Genomic DNA, 13,698 nt, shown 5'->3' with positions numbered 1-13,698 from the left:
CAATCAAATAACCAACCAAGCCAGATCAGTAGTCAATCCATGAAGTGGGTTGCTTCGAGGCCTCATGGTTGTGTTGCCCCATTACCTTGAGCGATGTTATTCGTCAGAACCATTATTCCCGTGTCTACTGGCAAACAATCGGGGGAGGAAGCAAACGGACGGAGTGTCCCATTCAAAGAGAGTTCGTTGCCCCATCTACTTGGGCAAAGACGTTCCTCCTAGCTACTTTCACCATCCTTGAACAGGGTAACTCCATCCTGGTCTTGCTAGTTCTGGGGGCTTGACAGAAGAGGTCAAGGAATGTATCTTTCTTTCTGGGGTGGAATAGGAAGGATCACCCGGATTGCTGATCTTTCTTAAGCAGCATAAGACTTGCATAAAGGAATGGTCCGACTCATTCTGCTCTGAGGCCGTACCCTTAAGGCTAGCAGACATTGGCAGTACTCCGTCAGTGGTCAGAGATGTTGTCCTGCGACTCGTCCAGACCAGAATTCAAACCCATAGGAGCTTGGGCTGAGTCAGTTTCGATAAGTTTCTCTCACAGGGAGGTTCTGCGCCACTGGTAACACTAAGGTCGAAACCAAACCAAGAAAGCTCTTCCATTGACCTGAAGTCTCGAGATCTCTTGAGGTCCAGTTCTTCGGAACTCCCATGGGCCACGAGGCCTGAGGGAGAACTGTCGGAACCAATAAAGGCTCGGGAGGTGAGCGGCTGGTTCGGTAACTATAAACTCTACCGAGGACAGTCGGTAATTGTCTGTGCATGAGTATCACCTGAGGGAGGTGTACAGTAGATTGTCTGTGTCCACTCCTACTCTTGGTAGATGTCACCGGGATAATAACCAGCTGTTCCCTAATGAGATCTTGACCAGGATGTGAGGTCTGAGAGAATAGGTATTGTTGATACCTAGACGACCACTCAGAAGAGGCACGAGGCACTGCTGGAGGAGGAGCATGCCTCACGGCAGTACTCCTATACGTGGTATCCAAAGAGGGATCTGAACTCCCAGGTGAACCCTACACTGCTAGAGGGATTAGGAGTGGCATAGCTGAGGCCTGAGATGGTGCAGGTGGTACATGTCCAATAACTGCCCCTTTCACTGCCTCTGAACCATGGGTCACCCTTTGCGAATGAAAGGACAGCAACAGTAACCTCAACAGGAAGGATTTCGTCAGTTGCTTCTCGACGAGCAAACCAAAATACACGGGTACACTACTGGGCAATGCGCGCAGCCATAGAAGCACTCAGACCATCATCATCGAAAGGAGTACACCAACCGACCACACCAACGTGTGGTGGGCGAGTGTGCGCTGAGGCACAACGCTCTCCAGCTAGACTAAAGCATGTTCGTCCGCGAGCTGCAAACACATCAGGGAACCTGCAAGAGATTCACGACGAGCTGCCTTGAGCATTCCTGCAGGAGGAGTTGCATGCTTGGATGGAAACGAGCAAGGCAAAGGTGGCTAGTTTGCGAAAACGAGCTGCCTACGTTAGGGCAAGATGGCTCTATCCCATAGGGAGTAGAGGACTGAGTCAATAACCCTGAAAGGTCATGTTCCACGACACTCATCAAAGCTTGTTGTGCCATAGGGGCGTGGTAGTGAGAGGTGTCGAACGCAAGTGGTAGGCGGACATCACCATCTGGGTTCTCCAAAGAGCTGGAGCAAGGCATAGACAAGTCTAGTGCCTGCTTACGAGGAAATCAATGGAGGGGCCACTCAAGAGAGGCCTTTTTGCGATGGTGAGGAGAGAGACTTTCCTCGTAAGGTGGACGAACTTCACGAATGTGTTTTTCCTGCTAAGGGATGTCAATGCGCGGAGCAAGCTCAGGTCACTGAGTGTGCCCAGCACGCTGACCAAGTTCAGCTGGCCTGCAAAAAAATTGTTTGTCTTCCAAAGGAGACAAAACAAGCAGATTCAGCAGCAGGCAGATGAGACGTCGGAGTAAGAAATAGAGACTTCTTCGGCCTTGAGGATGAGCCCCAGAGAGAAGAATCCATTTAGACTTCTTCCATCGCTTACCATACCGCTCCCACTCAGAGGATGGCCACTTCCGACACTCGGCACAAGGAGACTGTTAAGTGAACGAGTGGTGTCTACACCCAAGGCAAAGGGAGTGGGGATCCATCTCCTGCGCTGAAATGAAGGTGCTGCGAGAGCGGCCTTCGATGCCTAGACAAACCCATAACTTGTAAGTCCTCAACTAAAGAAAAAAATAAAGAAGTGAGTTTATAACCAGTTTTAAGGGTTTACTGGAGAGATCCAAGAACAATAGTGGGAATAGAGTTCCTGTGTGTGAGCGGGGTGGTTGGTCAGTCCCGCTAATTATTAGCGGATCTTTTTTTTTTACTTCACAATAACAGTTTATGGTTTGTTTTCCACCTAATAAGAACAATTTATCCATAGTAAAGATTGAAGGGCTTCTATTTGCGTAGGAACAATTGTGTGAAACATCAAAAACTGATCTTAACAACATAATGCTCTTAATAAGCAACTGGAAATCAAATAAATCATGAGATTTTTAAATGCCATTGCTGATATAATACAACTGATAATTACTGTTATATCATTTCTAATGCCTTAATACTGTAATTATTACTAATATAAAGATTCATGATTTAGGCTAGGGTTTTTCCTAAAACAAAAGAGATAACATCAAGATGAATATAAATGAAGACTACCAATGGACTAAAATAAACCCTTACTAGTGATTACAAACCTTTCAAATATCAATATTTCTCAAATACTTATACATGGACTTATAATTTACTTAAAAGGAATTCTATCTTAAAGGCCAGTGAGAAAAAATTTAAAAGACAATTCTTTTCATAGAGGAGATTCTTGAAGTCTGTTGGAGGTCACGTAGGCAGTCTTCTTTTTCTCTTCACAGAAAAGGAATGTGTGGGACATTAGGTTCTTGGGCTTGTTGCTATGGACAAGGAGGCCATTTAGTACCAATTTATTCAACTTAGTATTATTTGCCATTGAATCCCTGCAAAGAGAGAAAGTTGATCATTATAAAAAGTCATCTAGTATGGTTTTTATAAATGATTTTACTAAGACTACAAATTTTCATGTACCCACATTAACCAGACTTGCGTAAGGATATTATTATTGAAGGAAAGGTGAAAAATGGATTGGGGAAACTACAGGTATGTTGCATAGCTAAATAAAAAGACCAACTGGGACAGGATAATTATATGGGCGAAGAGCAAAGCAATTGGGATCAAGAAAACACAGTGAAATACTATACCGATCGTACCTTCTATGGTGATTTAAATCTAAATTGCCACATAAGGCACTCTTCAAGTGGTATATGTCAACAGGGAATTAAAGGACTATTCAAAATAGATATCGGATGATTTTAAAGTAATTTGTGTTTTTCGTAAATATAGAGACCTGAGTCCTTTAATGGGAATATGACTTCAGTGAAGCTGAAACAGTCGAGTGGCGGGTAGGCCCTGCCCACATGACAGGTGAAGTGACCCTTAATTTGACCTTAAACTATAGAAAAAATACAAAATCACTTTTAAAACTCTGATTAGTTCCTACACAAAAGCAAACCATCCTACTTGCTCTTGTCCCGGCCAGGTTTACCAGGGTAAAGCTGCATGTGTACCAGTGGAGTCACCATCAGACAAGTACACAACAGCACAAACACACTGGTAAGAGGAAAAAACGCATTGATCCGCCAAAAATAGGGATGCAGAGAAGAAGTTAATTCACCGGTCAGGTGGGCGGGACATACCCACCACCTAATAGGCTACTATGTTTACCTTGTTAAAAGTTTAAACGGACATTCCAGCTTCATTGAAGTAATATGACAAATTCGTAGATAATTTGTATTTTTCCTAACTATACAAACCTTAGCTATTTACATGGCGTAATTACTTCGGCGTAGCTGAAATGACGAGCCATAAGAATTTTAACAAGGGTTTGCCACCCCTCCGCTAGTTAGTGGGGGGGGGGGTAGGGAGGGCAAGCTACCCCCCTCACACACTCAGTGAGTGCTTCACTTTACTTGGAGGTAGGACTTATCCCGGGGAACAGGGCTGGCGGGCAAATATGTGTAAATAGCTAAGGTTTGTATAGTTAGGAAAAATACAAATTATCTACGAATGTCATTTGTTCCGTAACTGAAATACAAACCACGCTATTTACATGGGGTGACTTAACCCTTAGGAAGGGTGGTAAGTCCCTGCCATACTGGCTTTGGCTTACCCGGGGATTCCATATTCGAGTGTTTACGCACTCAGACAATAGGGAAACCCTGCTCCTCGCTAGCGGCTGTGAAACTGCTGCGGCCTACGTAAGGTGTGTGCGAAGGTGAAAAGTGACTCGTCCTAGGAAGTTGACCTGGAGTTCCTCAGATGGAAATCTAGAATAGGACTCTCCCAATACCACCTCGTCAGGGTATGGGGACATGACAGTATTACACTTAATACTAGGAACACAAGGAAGCATGGTTTACCTCCAGTGGTTTGAGGTCAGCAAGCTACCCCCCTCACACACTCAGTGAGTGCTTCACTTTACTTAGAGGTAGGACTTATCCCGGGGGACAGGGCTGGCGGGCAAATATGTGTAAATACAGTAGCTAAGGTTTGTTTTGTTAGGAAAAATACAAATTATCTACGAATTTGTCATTTGTTCCGTAACTGAAATACAAACCACGCTATTTACATGGGGTGACTTAACCCTTAGGAAGGGTGGTAAGTCCCTGCCATACTGGCTTTGGCTTGCCCGGGATTCTATATTCGAGTGTTTACGCACTCAGACAATAGGGAATCCCTGCTCCTCGCTAGCGGCTGTGAAACTGCTGCGGCCTACATAAGGTGTGTGCGAAGGTGAAAAGTGACTCGTCCTAGGAAGTTGACCTGGAGTTCCTCAGATGGAAATCTAGAATAGGACTCTCCCAATACCACCTCGTCCGGGTATGGGGACATGACAGTATTACACTTAATACTAGGAACACAAGGAAGCATGGTTTACCTGCAGTGGTTTGAGGTCAGCTGTGCAGAGAACCCAGGATGCTGCTTCCTCCAAGGGAGGAGAGGATGAAGAAAAGAATAAGGGCCAGACATACCCTTTCATTCATGCAGACTAAAACCGGGTAACAATGCCCTCAACCTTCTGCTACTTGTCCATTAAGGAGCTGGAGGTTTAGACCAGCTGTTGTGCAGCCACTACAGGGCCGATAGAAAACGTATCGAGCTTCCTGTGGGTCACGTCATGCAGGTAGTGGGCTGTGAAGGTGCTCTGACGCTTCCACGCCCCAGCTTGCAGGACCTGCGTCACTGAATAATTCTTCTTGAAGGCCAGAGACGTAGCCACGCCCCTGACATCATGCGCTCTAAAGCGACGTGACGGAGAAGGGTCAGGATTCAAGGCCAGGTGTATTACCTTGCGAATCCAGGCTGAGATGGTATTCCTGGTGACCCTTCTCTTCGTTTTCCCAGTGCTCACGAACAAGGCTTGAACCTGGGGACGAACTGCAGCTGTTCTCTTAAGATACAACCTCAGACTCCTTACTGGGCAAAGTAGGAGATGGTCTGGGTCATCTGTTACAAAACGGAGACTCGAAACCTGGAAAGAGTCGAACTGAGGGTCCGGCACTCCCGGGTTCTGAGTCTTGGCAACAAACTCGGGGAGGAACCTGAACGTTACCTCCCCCCATCCCTTGAATGGGCGATGTCGTACGAGAGACCATGTAGTTCGCCGACTCGCTTGGCCGAGGCCAAAGCTAGCAGGTACACCGTCTATCAAGTAAGGTGGCGATTTGAAGCCTGGCGTAGTGGTTCGTAGGGAGGTCTCTTTAGAGACCTGAGAACTTGAACCACGTTCCAAGGAGGGGGTCTCACTTCCGACTGAGGGCGGGTAAGTTCATAGCTTCGAATGAGAAGAGAAAGTTCCAGCGAGAAAGAAATGTCCATTCCTTTGAGCCTGAAGGCAAGACTTAAGGCTGAGCGATAGCCTTTCACTGCCGAGACTGAAAGGCGCATTTCCTCCCGCAAATACACGAGGAACTCCGCTATTGCTGGAATAGTGGCATCGAGTGGAGAGATACCCCTTCCACGACACCAACCACAGAAAACTCGCCACTTCGCCTGGTAGACCACTGCGGATGACTTGCGCAGGTGTCCAGACATCCTGTTCGCAACTTGTTGCGAAAATCCACTCTCTTTGAGGAGATGCTGGATAGTCTCCAGGCGTGCAGTCGAAGCGAAGCTACGGCTTTGTGGAAGATGTTGGCATGTGGTTGTTTGAGTAGCTCGTGACGAGGAGGGAGTTCCCTTGGAGGCTCCGTAAGGAGTTGCAGAAGGTCCGGAAACCATTCTGCGTGATGCCATAGCGGAGCTATGAGGGTCATTGAAAGGTTGACCGATATTTTGGTCTAGTTGAGTACTCTCCTCATCAGACAGAACGGGGGAAAGGCGTACACATCGATGTTGTCCCACCGTTGTTGGAAGGCATCTTGCCAGAGAGCCTTGGGATCCGGGACTGGGGAGCAGTACAGCGGGAGCTTGTGGTTCAGCGCTGTAGCGAACAGGTCCACAGTCGGGGAACCCCACAAAGTCAGGACTTTGTTAGCTACTTGAGGATCCAAAGACCGCTCGGTACTCCCTATCTGTGTCGCTCTGCTCAGACTGTCGGCGAGCACATTCCTTTTGCCCGGAATGAAGCGAGCTGCTAGTGTGATCAAGTGGACTTCGGACCATCTCAGTATCTCTACTGCAAGATGGGATAGCTGTTCTGAAAAGGTACCTCCCTGCTTGTTGATATAAGCCACCACTGTGGTGTTGTTGCTCATCACTACCACAGAGTGGCCCCCCCGGGACTTGGTGGAACGTCTGAAGTGCCAGGAACACGGGCCTTCATTTCTAACAGGTTTATGTGAAGGTACTTTTCTGATTCTGACCACAGGGCTGAGGTCCTGTGGTTCAGAACGTGGGCCCCCACCCTTTCTTTGATGCGTCCGAAAACAACATCAAGTCCGGGGAGGCCGTGAAGATCCACTCCCTTTCGTAGGTTCTCATCTGCCACCCACCACTGGAGATCCGTCTGTTCCGGTTGTCCCATAGGGATCAGGGTGTCCGGGGAATCGTGTCCTTGATTCCACCGCGACTTGAGTCGCCACTGGAGAGATCTCATTCTGAGGCGATTGTTGGGAACCAGACGGGCCAGGAAGGAGAGATGGCCGAGGAGACGTAACCACGTTTGGGCTGGAAGTTCTTCTCGTGTGAGGAAAGGTCTCGCGACATTCCTCAGCCTTGCTATCCTGTCGTCTGATGGGAAGGCTTTGTAGAGATTGGTGTCTATGACCATGCCTAGGTATACCAGTCTCTGAGAGGGCTGCAGAGAGGACTTCTCGAGGTTTACCATGATCCCTAGATATTGGCAAAGTTCGAGAAGGTTGTCTCGGTGGCGAAAAAGGGTTGCCTTCGAGTCTGCTAGGATCAGCCAGTCGTCCAGATAACGGAGGAGACGGATGCCGATCCTGTGAGCCCATGATGAAATCAGGGTGAACACCTTGGTGAACACTTGGGGTACTGTGGAGAGACCGAAGCACAGCACCTTGAACTGGTAGATCTTGTCATCTAGGCAAAATCTTAAATACTTCCTTGAAGATGGGTGGACTGGGATCTGGAAGTACGCGTCCTTCAGGTCCACTGTGCACATGAAGTCTTGTGGTCTCACTGCAACCCTGACCGTGTCTGCCGTCTCCATACTGAACGGAGTCTGTTTGACAAACCCGTTTAGTGTCGAGAGGTCGATGACTGGTCTCCAGCCTCCAGACGCCTTTCTCACAAGAAAGAGTTGACTGTAGAAGACTGGGGACCCGTCCACAACCTCTTGGAGAGAGTCCTTCTTCAACATGGTCTGGACTTCTGCCCGGAGGGCCTGTCCCTTTACCGATCCCATGGTAAGGGAGCTCAATGACACTGGATTCGCTGTCAGGGGAGGTAGACATGAGATGAACGGGACGCGATAACCCTGACTGATTACGGAAATCGTCCAGGTATCTGCCCCGAGTTGCTGCCACCTTGTCGCACAACTTTGTAGGCATCCCCCCACTGGTGGAAATGCAGGGGGACTGCCAATCCTAGCGTTTACGGCCTTGGCCATTCCCTCTAGGATTCTTGCCTCCTCCCCTGGAGGACTTCTTGCCCCTTCTGCCCTTGGCAGGAAAGGGCTTTTTCACCTTCTGCTTCGCTGTCGTCGTTGTCTTCCTAGTGTCCTTAGCTGGAAGGGGTTGCTGAGATGCTGGAGGTTTGTAAGGCCTCGATGTCAGGGCCTTGTGGATGAGGGAGTCCTGATTGGACTTCCTCCACCTCTCAGAGGCTAGCTCCACATCCTTTGGCTCAAATAAGCTCTTACCGAGAACGAAAGTGTGTCTGAGCCTGCTAACATCAGAACTGGGGACCTTCTGGTGGAACCTCTCAGCCACTGCGTCCCGACGCTTGAGAATCGTGTTGGCCCACAAGCTCGAGACTTGATGGGCCAGAAACTCGATGGTTCGCGTGCCTGAGAGTAAGAATGTCTCCAGTGCCTTCCTGGTACTTTCTTTGGACAGGTCCTCAGAACGTACCAGGATGCCCAGAGATCCCAGCCAGATGTCCAGCCATGAAGTTGCCTGCATGGCACACTTCACAACTTTCTCCTGGCTTATGATCTCAGTTGCGGAATGGGACACTTGCCAGTTGGAGAGTCTCTCAAGAGGGACTCCCCCAGTGAGTTCTTCCACCGAATGGTGTACTGGAAGACTCAAACAAGTCTCCTCTAGGATTTCAAAGTACCTCCTCTGATGTACTCGAGGAGGAGGGAGGACCTTGTTACCGGCACTGGATCTATTGGAGGAGGCAAGCTCAACGAGCTGGCCCTCGACCTTGTCTCTGGCACTCTTCATCCCCTGAGACCATGGCAAAGCTGCACTGGCCCTAGAGGGTTTCTGGGTGCCGTAGATTCGGTCCAGGACCATATCCTTCCCTTCACGAGGAGGAATCTCTGGGTCTGGGATCCCAGTGAGGTTCCTCATGAGGGTCAGGACTTGCCAGAATGCATGTTCTGACTCCTGGTGCTCTCCTCCTGACGGACTGGCAGCGAAGTCTCCCGTCCCCAGAGGCTCTTCCTGGGGAGACTCCCGGACATTCTCCAAAGGTCTATCTGGTTCCTGTCGGGTCCTTGCGGAAGACTTGCGAACAGTCTTCGAGTCCTTCGGCTCCCTCCTAGAAGGGATGCAGGACTCCAGCAATGAAGGATGTAAGGCCTTCGCCACCTCTACACGAGGGGACTTCTCAGGAAGCGGGCGGAGTTTCCCCCATTGGTGCGATGGGGGAACGGACTGGATCTTCCGGCTCTCTTGAGGATGGGTAATACTCATCCGCAGAGGAGGGAGAGAAAGTCTGAGGTGGGGTAGGAGCCTTATGCAAGGACTTGCGAGGGGACAGGATAGTCCTTGGAGAAGTTACCAAGTCTGGGACTCCTCTCTTCCTCTTCAGGGGGGAGGAAGTTGCCACTGATTTATGATCCAAGTCAGAAAGCACAGGCTTCATTGCCTACATAAGCGCTCTGACAATGGTACCAAACCAGGGCTGCTGGCTGACAGTCTTGCTGTCAGATACTCCCTCTGGAGGGAAGGGGATCGTTCGATCCCTTGGAGGAGTCGACACATGAGGGTTCGCCTATTGAGAATCTGCAATGAAGAAAGAAGAAAGATCCTTTCGACCTGTCCGGAAACCTCCCCTCCTCCGGCGAGCGCGCTGTTCTGCGCTTGCGGGGAGGGGAGCGCGATGTTGACCTGTCCGCCTGTACCCCAGATGTAACTCGAGCGTGATCGCGTTGACGATTGTTGCGCCGATCACGCTGGTGATCGCGTGAAAAGCCCTGATCTGGATCGCGCGTAAATGAATCATGCGTAGCAGGATACTCGCGCTCGCGGGTGAGTGTGGGCATGCGAGGTTGAGGGCGTGGGCGCGTGGTAGCGCGTAGGAGATGGCGAGGGTGTCTGGCGCACAGGAGCTATCTTATGAGGAGGGGTAGAAGGCTGGATGCGAGGGCGTGCAGTGGGCTAATGGGCTACTGATGAGCGCGAGTGCGCGGTAGCATGCTGGCGCCTGTCTGTAATGACAGCGCATGGGTGCGATTGCGCGAGGGCGATTTCGCGCGTTGGCGCGCAGGCGAGAGGTGTGCAGGTTGTGCAGCTGCCTTAGGCGATCGTGAGATAGCCGGGCGCGCATCAGGATGTGGGCGCACAGGTGTGCGTTGTTGCGATGGGCGCGCAGCAGGAACTGGCCGTGTAGGTGTGCGCTGTTGGGATGGGCTCGCGTCGCGCGCGACTGGAACTGGGCGCGCAGCTGGAACCTCGCGTGCTACTGGAACTTTGTGCGCAACGTTAGCAGAGAGTCCAGGGGAACCCGTGAGTGCCCATGCGCTATCTTGGGAACCTCCTGGACTGCGCGCTGTGATGTAGAAGCGCGCTGGCGAGCGTGTTTGCGCTATAACAGGAACAGGGCGAGGTTGGCGCGCATCACTCTTAGTAGTATAAGAGTGTTAGGGGTCTAGAGACACCTGTGAGCGCCTGTGCGCTAACTTAGGTGCCTCTTGGACCGCGCGTTTGTCAGGAACTGCCGGGCGCGTGCGCAGGCGAGCGCGTGTGCGCAGGAGCGCTATCTCAGGAACAGCTGATGGGCGCGGGCACGCCGATGGTTGTGGGCGCGCAGGGGAATCCTGGCGTTTAACTGGCGCTAAATCAGGGTCAGCGGCAACAGCAGGAGGGCGCGCAGGTATAACCTGGCGCGCAAGGGTATGATGCGCAGTTTTGCGCTCATTGCCCTTTTGCCCCGAAGGGACCGGTGCCTGCACAACGACAGGTTTAGATGGTACGTGGCGCGCATCCTCCTTGAAAGGAGATGGCAGGACAGCATGTCTGGAGGGTGACTGGATACAAAGTCCCGAAGGACGACCATCCTCCGACGGGGATCGCAAACGATCCCTAGAGAGGTCTAAGGTGGTAGCTGGCAGGAACGGTGATCGGTGAGTTGTCTCCTCCGCAGAGGACTGCGGGGATGACGAGCCAAAGAGGCGCCTCTTAACTCCCTCGTGATGAGAAGGAAGGCCTCTACGGCGATGGGGAGGGCGAGCCTTCCGCCTTATATGCCCACGAGGGGCCGTTGGATCAGAACTCTGACCTTCGTAGGGCTTCCGCAGAGGAGTCTCTGTTAGTGAAATCCCCTGGGGGGGGGGAGAATCACCGGCAGAAGAGACCGTAGGACTTAGTTCCTCCCTTAAAGGATGTTCGGAGGGGGAACCTAAGCCTTCAGCTACCTCAGCAACAACCGGCACAGGAGTTTGAGCAGAACCACTCGATGCCTCCGTCACAACAACGTCAACGACCGACAGAGGATCTGTCTCTGCTGTCATCGGCGATTGTTTAACCCTTTCACTGCGGAGAACGACTTTAGTTTACTCAGATTCATAACCTTTCACTGCGGAGAACGACTTTACTCCACACCACGTAAGAAATTTTAAGTTTAGCGCCTTTTGTTGACAATCTATCTGGCTTCTACATGCTGCCATCTGTTGCCGATTTTATGAACTACCCACTCTCTGAAGCTCTCGTCTTTCTTCTCCCATTTACTCTATGATTTTGGTAATTATTTTTTTATTTTTACGTTTGTGTCAACATGAAATTATGATATATATGCATGTTTTTTCAATATAAATCAATATTATTCATAGAGTTATCGTAATATCATGCTTTCCAAAGTTCGTTTAGCGTAAGTAAAAGTTTGTTTACATAAGAGCTCAACAGTTGCCATGACAACTACACACATGAAAACGTATTTCATAGTATTGGATGTTCAAAATGTGACAGATAATGGTGTTTTCAGAAATCAATATAGAAATTAACTAAATTAAATGAATAATAGTCAAATAACTAACACATTCACGAGAAAAGACGTTTCGTGTCTTATATCCGAAGCTTTGTTTACATTCGGCAGCTGACGTTCAGTCTGTTAGTTGCCTATCGGTCCCTTTATATTTTAACAGCATAATTTAGTGATACAAGTTGTTAATAAAGATATAATTTGTTAATAAAGGCTTGTTTTACAGTATCATAAATTTCGTATATAGTTTTATATTGGTATTGTTATACTATTAGCAAAAGATTCGATATGGCTCTGGTTTTAGCAGTCAGCTGACTTTGTCCTTTTAATTTTTCCCTTTGACTCTGGGTTGAAGAATTATTTTCATTTCTTTTCTTTTACATGTGTGATATGGCCTCTACTTCTCGCCAAGTAGTTACATATAAAGTGAAACTTCATTACAAAAAAAAAGTGACAGAAATAGACAATCCATGTGTTCATGTGGACTACAATAAGTATATGAGGGAAGTTAATAATTTTGATCAGCTATGCTCAACATATGCTTACGAAAGAAAGAGTCAGAAATGGTACCAACCAATTTGGCATTTTATCATTGAAGCAGCATTAGTAGACTCAAACATACGCTACAACATTAAGAATCTCACTACTAAGATGAATAGAAAAAAAAATTCAGGGAAAAATGATTAACACTACGTTAGAAGGGTATAAGCGGAGCAAAACTCAAAGAAAGGGTAGATTTTCAAATGCAATGGAATCTAGACTAACTGAAAGGCATTTTCCAGCTCAATATGTTGAAAAAAACCACAAACCCCAATGTATTATATGCTTTCTTGCCAAAGAATTGCTTGATGAAAGGTAAAGGCGAATGTAAAAGAAAGCAAACAACTTATTTTTGTGATCAAATTGTTGAAAAGCCACCTCTTTGTATCATTCCATGTTTTGAGACATATAATACTCATAAACTGTACAAAAAGCATTACTAATGTAGAAAATAAATGTATGAGTCAATGATAAATTGAGTGAAGGATTATTAGTGGAATTGATAAAATCATCTTTGGAAATGGAGTTTTTATGATAAAACAAAGTTTTATGAATACTTACCTGGCAGTTATATATATATATAGCTGAGTCTCCGACTGCGGCAGAATTTAATCGAAAATCGCGGCAACCGCCTTGTGGTGGTTGTGTGGTTAGATGGTTAACAACCCTTACAGGGTGGTACTTGGAATCATTCCCGTTTTCTGTTCCTCAGATTATCTTTGCCCGACCTGTCTCCTGAGGGGAGGTGGGTGGGCTTTAAAATATATATATAACTGCCAGGTAAGTATTCATAAAACTTTGTTTTATCATAAAAACTCCATTTTTATGAATAGAACTTACCTGGCAGTTATATATATATAGCTGATTCACACATTTGGAGGAGGGAAACAGACAGAAAAACATAGTTGGGGAAACAACAAAAGAGTTGTAGGAGAACAAACACCTTGATTCCTTACCTGCTAAGGTAGCCGACTTCAAAGGTAACTGCCTCTAGAGTCGCTTTCCCTTAGGAGTGTTCAGCCAGGAGTAGACCTGCTACGCTGCAAACAACTCAATCGAGTCTGTCAAAGGGGTAGGACCAACAACTTGACTAGACTTCAGAAACTACCTTCCCATATAATAAAAACCAGCAACCTTACTAAAGCTAACCACCTAACCTTGCAGAAATAGATATAAACTATTTATCTGGACTGAGGGAACCGTACCAAAAGATGAGGACCTCAAACAACCATAAAAAACACAAACCCATATACAAGTACATAAACTAAGGTTG

The 13,698-nt window shown here is 48.1% G+C and overlaps 1 protein-coding gene across 1 annotated transcript in view; it reads right to left on the bottom strand.

The window, feature by feature from the left end:
- Nucleotides 1-1,227: 1,227 nt before the first annotated feature.
- LOC137630621 (uncharacterized) overlaps nucleotides 1,228-13,698 on the bottom strand; it is a 52,488-nt gene continuing 40,017 nt past the window's right edge. Inside the window, exon 5 of the mRNA XM_068362225.1 lies at nucleotides 1,228-2,992. The gene's annotated coding sequence lies outside the window, so the exon portion shown is untranslated. The remainder of the gene's footprint in view (nucleotides 2,993-13,698) is intronic.

The sequence above is a fragment of the Palaemon carinicauda genome, chromosome 38, assembly GCF_036898095.1.
Source record: "Palaemon carinicauda isolate YSFRI2023 chromosome 38, ASM3689809v2, whole genome shotgun sequence".
Taxonomy (NCBI): domain Eukaryota; kingdom Metazoa; phylum Arthropoda; class Malacostraca; order Decapoda; family Palaemonidae; genus Palaemon; species Palaemon carinicauda.
This window is presented reverse-complemented; position numbering and strand designations above follow the sequence as displayed.